This window comes from Triticum dicoccoides, chromosome 5B (assembly GCF_002162155.2).
Source record: "Triticum dicoccoides isolate Atlit2015 ecotype Zavitan chromosome 5B, WEW_v2.0, whole genome shotgun sequence".
Classification (NCBI taxonomy): Eukaryota; Viridiplantae; Streptophyta; class Magnoliopsida; order Poales; family Poaceae; genus Triticum; species Triticum dicoccoides.
The window spans coordinates 678,145,315-678,153,773 of NC_041389.1; positions in this window are offsets into that span (position 1 = coordinate 678,145,315).

The following is an 8,459-nucleotide window of genomic DNA, read 5'->3' on the forward strand; positions in this document are numbered from 1 at the left end:
GATGTGTTACCGAAGTTCCTTCCTTTTGAGGGGAAGTACGTCTCCGTTAGAGCGGTGCGGAGGCACAATGCTCCCCAAGAAGCCACTAGGGCCACCGTATTCTCCTCACACCCTCACACAATGCGAGATGCCGTGATTCCATTATTTGTGCCCTTGAAGGCGGCGACCGAACCTTTACAAACAAGGTTGGAGCTATCTCCACAACTTAATTGGAGGGTCCCAACGACACAACGAAGCTTCACCACAATGGACTATGGCTCCGCGGTGACCTCAACTGTCTAGGGTGCTCAAACACCCAAGAGTATCAAGATCCGCTAGGGATTAGTGGAGGAATCAAATTTCTCTTGGTGGAAGTGTAGATCGGGGCCTTCTCAACCTATCCCGAGCAAATCAACAAGTTTGATTGGTTAGGGAGAGAGATCGGGCGAAAATGGAGCTTGGAGCAACAGTGAAGCTTTTGGGGAAAGAGGTGGGTCAACTTTGGAGAAGAAGACCCCCTTTTATAGTGGGGGGTGAATAGGCAACTAACAATTTTTAGCTTTTCTTTACCAAATTAAACTTTGCATCAAAGTAGGTTGTCTAAATATGCAACTAGGTGAGCAACCTATATGATGCAACAACAATAAGTACACAAGCAAGCAAGGGATACAACACAAATAAGTTTGCACAAGTAAAGGCACGGGATAACCAAGAGTGGAGCCGATGGAGACGAGGATGTGTTACCGAAGTTCCTTCCTTTTGAGGGGAATTACGTCTCTGTTAGAGCGGTGTGGAGGCATAATGCTCCCCAAGAAGCCACTAGGGCCACCGTATTCTCCTCACACCCTCACACAATGCGAGATGCCGTGATTCCATTATTGGTGCCCTTGAAGGTGGCGACCGAACCTTTACAAACAAGGTTGGGGCTATCTCCACAACTTAATTGGAGGATCCCAACGACATCACGAAGCTTCACCACAATGGACTATGGCTCTGCGGTGACCTCAATCGTCTAGGGTGCTCAAACACCCAAGAGTAACAAGATCCACTAGGGATTAGAGGGAGAATCAAATTTCTCTTCATGGAAGTGTAGATCGGGGCATTCTCAACGTATCCCGAGCAAATCAACAAGTTTGATTGGCTAGGGAGAGAGATCGGGCGAAAATAGAGTTTGGAGCAACAATGGAGCTTTTGGGGGAAGAGGTGGGTCAACTTTGGAGAATAAGACCCCCTTTTATAGTGGGGGGAGGGGGGCAATCCAATCGTTACCCCCCAAGCAGCCCCGCAGAGAGCGGTACTACCGCTGGGGTGGGCGGTACCACTAGTAGAAAAGGGGGCAAAGGTCCAGGCCGGGTCAGCCCAATAGTCCCGGTTCAGTCCAGAACCGGGACCCATGGTGGCATTGGACCTAGTTCGTGAGCCCCGGGGGCCGGCCAGGCCACGTGGGCCATTGGTCCTGGTTCGTCTGGACCTTTTGGTCCCGGTTGGTGGTACGAACCGGGACCAATGGGCCTCGCTCCTGGCCCACCACCATTGGTCCCAGTTGGTGGCTTGAATCGGGACCAAAGGCTGCCCTTTAGTCCCGGTTCATGCCACCAACCGGGACCAATGAGGTGCCTATATATACCCCCTCGCTTAAGAGCAGAGCACATTGCTCTGTTTTTTCTGGCCGCCGAGCGGGAGAGGGCTTGGTGGTGCTCTAGCTCAGCTCCTATGCACACAAGGTGTTCGATGGAATGCCCGAGCCACACTACTTAAGCTTTCTCCTCTCCAAGCTCCATTTTCCTCAATATTTGTCTATATTTAGCGGTCCATCACGCCCCGTCCCCGTCTTCACCGCCGTCGATCACTCGCGCCGATCTCATCGCCGGCACCACCATGGTGAGCCTCTTGTTCTTATCTTTTTTCTGAAAGAAAAAATATTCTTACTTGTATGTTTAGATAGATACCTGTATTATTTTCTTACTTTTATTATTGCATCTTATATAGTGCGATGGTTTTGATATCTGCCCCCGTCGGCCCTCGTCCTGTCTATGATTCGTATGTGGTATATATTATCTTTTCATAACTATTGGTTCATTTATTGTTTATGACAATTATGCCGACCAACATGACATAGATTTTATTTATCTAGGAGGTCGTTGAACCGGAAATTCCAACCGACCCTATTGTCGAGAGGTTAAATTTAGTTGAAGAAGAAAACAATTTCTTGAAGGAAAAAATAAGAAAAAATGAGGAGGAGAAGATGATATTGGAGTTGCATGTTGCGAATGTCGTCGATGATCACAAGATCAAGATGGATGCAAAGCGCTTGAAGATTACAAAGATTAGAAAATATGCCATTCATACCGAGGCTTAGTATCATTATGCCGTTGGATCAGTTGTTACCTTGGTTGCGATTATGATCGCATTTGTTTTCGCATTGAAATGTTTTACATAGTTTCAATGTATGGTTTAATTAATTTAGATGCTCTGCAGAGCTTTATGTTGTTAGATGAGAACTATGTATGTACTTTGGTTTTAATGTGATGATGAACTTCCATTAATTTGGTCACTTAATTATCTATTCATGATGTTCTGTAATGATTTTTGACACACTTAATTATATATAATGCACGCAAATGAACCGGCAATGGATGTACGATGACAGACACACCTCCGAGTACATTAAGGACGTGCATGATTTTCTCAAAGTGGCTAAGGCAAACAAGCAGAATGGTTTTATGTGTTGTCCATGCCCTATATGTGATACGTCTCCAATGTATCTATAATTTTTTATTGCTCCATGCTACTTTATCTACTGTTTTGGGCAATATTGGGCTTTATTATCCACTTTTATATTTTTTTGGGACTAACCTATTAACCGGAGGCCCAGCCCAGATTTGCTGTTTTATGCATATTTCAGTGTTTCGAGGAAAAGGAATATCAGACGGAGTCGAAAAAGAACGAAATCAACTGGAGAAGTTAATTTTGGAAGGAAAGCCACCAGATAGACTTAAACTCTACGTCAGAAGATACGGGAGCTGGTCACGAGGGTGGGGGGCGCGCCCACCCCCCTAGGGGCGCCCCCTGCCTTGTGGGGCCCCCGAAGCTCCACCGACGTACCCCTTGCACCCAAATATACCTACGTATCGTAAAACTTCTAGAACAGAAGATAGATCAGGAGTTCCGCCGCCGCAAGCCTCTGTAGCCACCAAAAACCTCTCGGGAGCCCGTTCCGGCACCTTGCCGGAGGGGGGATCCCATCACCGATGGCCATCTTCATCATCCCGGCGCTATCCATGACGAGGAGGGAGTAGTTCACCCTTGGGGCTGAGGGTATGTACCAGTAGCTATGTGTTTGATCTCTCTCTCTCGTGTTCTCTCTCGTGTTCCCTCTATGGCACGATCTTGATGTATCCCGAGCTTTGCTATTGTAGTTGGATCTTATGATGTTTCTCCCCCTCTACTCTCTTGTGATGAATTGAGTTTTCTCCTTTGAAGTTATCTTATCGGATTGAGTCTTTTATGAGAACACTTGATGTATGTCTTGCGATCCACTTGATGTATGTTTTGGTGATCAACTTGCGGGTTTCGTGACATTGGGAACCTATGCATAGGGGTTGGCACACGTTCTTGACTCTCCGGTAGTAGCTTTGGGGCACTCTTTGAAGTACTTTTATGTTGGTTGGATGAATCTGAGATTGTGTGATGCATATCGTATAATCATGCCCACGGATACTTGAGGTGACAATGGAGTATCTAGGTTGATTTGTGTCTTAAGGTGTTATTCTAGTACGAACTCTTTTATAGATCGATTCGAAAGAATAACTTTGAGGTGGTTTCGTACCCTACCATAATCTCTACATTTGTTATCCGCTATTAGTGGCTTTGGAGTGACTCTTTGTTGCATGTTGAGGGCTTGTTATATGATCTATCTATGTTATTATTGTTGAGAGAACTTGCAGTAGTGAAAGTATGAACCCTAGGCCTTGTTTCCTATCATTGCAATACCGTTTACGCTCACTTTTACCACTTGTTACCTTACTGTTTTTATTATTTCAGATTACAAAAACCTATATCTACTATCTATTTTGCACTTGTATCACCATCTCTTCGCCGAACTAGTGCACCTATACAATTTACCATTGTATCAGGTGTGTTGGGGACACAAGAGACTCCTTGTTATTTGGTTGCAGGGTTGTTTGAGAGAGACCATCTTCATCCTACGCCTCCTACGGATTGATAAACCTTAGGTCATCCACTTGAGGGAAATTTGCTACTGTCCTACAAACCTATGCACTTGCAGGCCCAACAACTTCTACAAGAAGAAGGTTGTGTAGTAGACATCAATATGTGGGAATACGAAGTCTTACTCTGACCGGAAAATCCTTCACACCCACCTGCTTTACAAGGGTTTCATGCCACACTATAATGTTTGGACGAGGCACGGAGAAATAGGGGTTATGATGGAAGACGACGAAGAATAAAAGTACAATGACAACTATGTGCCCCCTGAATAAGGTGATGCTACCGAACATCAAGAGGAACCAGATGATGTGCACGATGATGCTGCAACGGGCGAAGCTGCTGAAGATCAAGAGGAACCAGACGATGTGCCCGATGATGATGATCTCCGTCGGGTCATTGTCGATGCAAGGACGCAATGCGAAAGTCAAAAGGAGAAGCTGAAGTTCAATCGCATGTTAGAGGATCACAAAAAAGGGTTGTACCCCAATCGCGAAGATGGCAACACAAAGCTCGGTACCGTACTGGAATTGCTGCAGTGGAAGGCAGAGAATGTTGTGCCTGACAAAGGATTTGAGAAGCTACTGAAAATATTGAAGAAGAAGCTTCCAAAGGATAACGAATTGCCCGACAGTGCATACGCAGCAAAGAAGGTCGTATGCCCTCTAGGATTGGAGGTGCAGAAGATACATGCATGCCCTAATGACTGCATCCTCTACCGCGGTGCGTACAAGGATCTGAACGCATGCCCGGTATGCGGTGCATTACGATATAAGATCAGACGATATGACCCTGGTGATGTTGACGGCGAGCCCCCCAGGAAGAGGGTTCCTATGAAGGTGATGTGGTATGCTCCTATAATACCACAGTTGAAACGTCTGTTCAGAAACGGAGAGCATGCCAAGTTGATGCGATGGCACAGTGAGGACCGTAAGAAAGACGGGAAGTTGAGAGCACCCGCTGATGGGTCGCAGTGGCGAAGAATCGAGAGAAAGTACTGGGATGAGTTTGCAAGTGACCCAAGGAATGTATGGTTTGCTTTAAGCGCGGATGGCATTGATCCTTTCAGGGAGCAGAGCAGCAATCACAGCACCTGGCCCGTGACTCTATGTATGTATAACCTTCCTCCTTGGATGTGCATGAAGCGGAAGTTCATTATGATGCCAGTTCTCATCCAAGGCCCTAAGCAACCCGGCAACGACATTGATGTGTACCTAAGGCCATTAGTTGAAGAACTTTTACAACTGTGGAATGGAAACGGTGTACGTACGTGGGATGATCACAAACAGGAGGAATTTGATCTAAAGGCGTTGTTGTTCGTGACCATCAACGATTGGCCCGCTCTCAGTAACCTTTCAGGACAGACAAACAAGGGATACCACGCATGCACACACTATTTACTTTACACCGATAGTATATACCTGGGAAGCTACAGGAAGAATGTGTACCTGGGCCATCATTGATTTCTTCCGACCAACCATCAATGTCGAAAGAAAGGCAAGCATTTCAAAGGCGAGGCAGATCACCGGAAGAAGCCCGCCATGCGTACCGGCGATCACGTACTCACTATGGTCAATGATTTACATGTAATCTTTGGAAAGGGTCTCGACGCACTAGCTGTTCCGAATGACGCTGAGGGACACGCACCCATGTGGAAGAAGAAATCTATATTTTGGGACCTACCCTACTAGAAAGACCTAGAGGTTCGCTCTTCAATCGACGTGATGCACATGACGAAGAACCTTTGCGTGAACCTGCTAGGCTTCTTGGGCGTGTATGGAAAGACAAAAGATACACCTGAGGCACGGGAGGACCTGCAACGTTTGCACGAAAAAGATGGCATGCCTCCGAAGCAGTATGAAGGTCCTGCCAGCTACGCTCTTACGAAAGAAGAGAAAGAAATCTTCTTTGAATGCCTGCTCAGTATGAAGGTCCCGACTGGCTTCTCGTCAAATATAAAGGGAATAATAAATATGCCAGAAAAAAAGTTTCAGAATCTAAAGTCTCATGACTGCCACGTGATTATGACGCAACTGCTTTCGGTTGCATTGAGGGGGCTTCTACCGGAAAACATCCAATTAGCCATTGTGAAGCTATGTGCATTCCTCAATGCAATCTCTCAGAATGATCGATCCAGAAATCGTACCAAGGCTAAGGAGTGATGTCGCGCAATGTCTTGTCAGTTTCGAGCTGGTGTTCCCACCATCCTTCTTCAATATCATGACGCACGTCCTAGTTCATCTAGTCGACGAGATTGTCATTCTGGGGCCTGTATTTCTACACAATATGTTCCCCTTTGAGAGGTTCATGGGAGTCCTAAAGAAATATGTCCGTAACCGCGCTAGGCCAGAAGGAAGCATCTCCATGGGCCATCAAACAGAGGATGTCATCGGGTTTTGTGTTGACTTCATTCCTGGCCTTAAGAAGATAGGTCTCCCTAAATCGCGGTATGAGGGGAGACTGACTGGAAAAGGCACGCTTGGAAGGGACTCAATAATATGCAGGGACGGATATTCTTGGTCTCAAGCACACTACACATTTCTAGATAACTCTACCTTGGTGACCCCGTATGTCGATGAACACAAGAACAGTCTGCGCTCCAAACACCCGGAGCAGTGCGACGACTGGATTACATGTGAACACATCAGGACTTTCAGCAGTTGGTTGGAAACACGTCTCAGAGGTGACAACACTGTTTGTGATGAGCTGTACTTGTTGTCCAGGGGACCATCTTCGACTGTTACGATTTGGAAAGGATACGAGATAAATGGGAATACATTTTACACGATTGACCAAGATCAAAAGAGCACCAACCAAAACAGCGGTGTCCACTTTGATGCAACAACCGAGAGGGGAAAGGACACATATTATGGTTACATAGTGGACATATGGGAACTTGACTACATACATGATTTTAAGGTCCCTTTGTTTAAGTGCAAATGGGTCAATCTGTCAGGAGGCGGGGTACAGGTAGACCCACAGTACGAAATGACAATAGTGGATCTGAAAAATCTTGGGTACACTGATGAACGTTCTTCCTAGCCAATGATGTGGCACGGCTTATCTATGTGAAGGACATGTCTACCAGACCGAAAAAAAGAAAAGATAAGGAAGCGAATACATCATACGATGAGCCAAAGCGCCACATAGTTCTTTCAGGAAAAAGGGACATCGTGGGAGTGGAGGGCAAGACAAACATGTCTGAAGATTATGAAAAGTTTCATGAAATTCCTCCCTTCAAAGTCAAGGCTAACCCAAGCATCCTAATAAACGATGAAGATTATCCATGGTTACGGCGCAATAAGCAAATGACACAAGCGAAGAAAAAGTGAAGACTTTCTCCCGCAACTATTATGATGATACCATGCCAACTTTGTAACAGACGAGTATGATACCATTGTCCCTTTTGTACATGCACATGCTATGTGGGTGAAATTATGATACCATGCCAACTTTCAACTTTTTCAGAGTTCATTTGAAATACTTTAATGTCTTATGGTTCGGCCCTCGTAATACCATTAATCCCGGTTCGCTCCTTGTCAACTATGTTCTTACCAAGAACACTCAAGAGGGCATCCACGTGGGTCATTGGTCCTTGTTCGTCTGGACCTTTTGGTCACAGTTCTACGCACGAACTGGGACCAATGCGCCTCGCCCCTGGCCCATCACCATTAGTCCCGGTTTGTGCCACAAACCGGGACTAAAGGGTTGGTCCTCGTTGCGGTCAGAGTTTAGTCCCACCTCGCCAACCGAAGGGCGCTCAGACCGGTTTATAAGCCCGTCCCTCTCTGCCTTGTTGAGCTCCTCTCAAACTGAAAATAGATGCCCCTATACAGGGGATTTGACCTAAATTCATAGTGAATTTCTCTGAAATTCATAGAAATTTATTATGAATTTAGGTTAAATTTTCTCTATAGGCGCATCTATGTTCATTTTTTTAGTAAAGCTAATCACAAACTTGTGATTCACACAAATTTCAAAGAATTCAAATTTTAACTATTCAAATTTGAAAACTAATGGCACTAATAGAAAGTTTATAATTTTTCTAAAACTAATGGCACTAATAGAAAGTTTATAATTTTGCTGACCTAAAAGCAAAAAGAATTAAAAAAATAAAGCAAAAAACAAAAGAAAATAAATAATGCAGAAAACAAAACAAAAAAACTGAAAATAAAATAAAAATAGCAATAATAAGTATTTTGTTGTAAGTAGAAACAAAATAAAATAAATAAAGCAACAAAGAAAACAAAAAA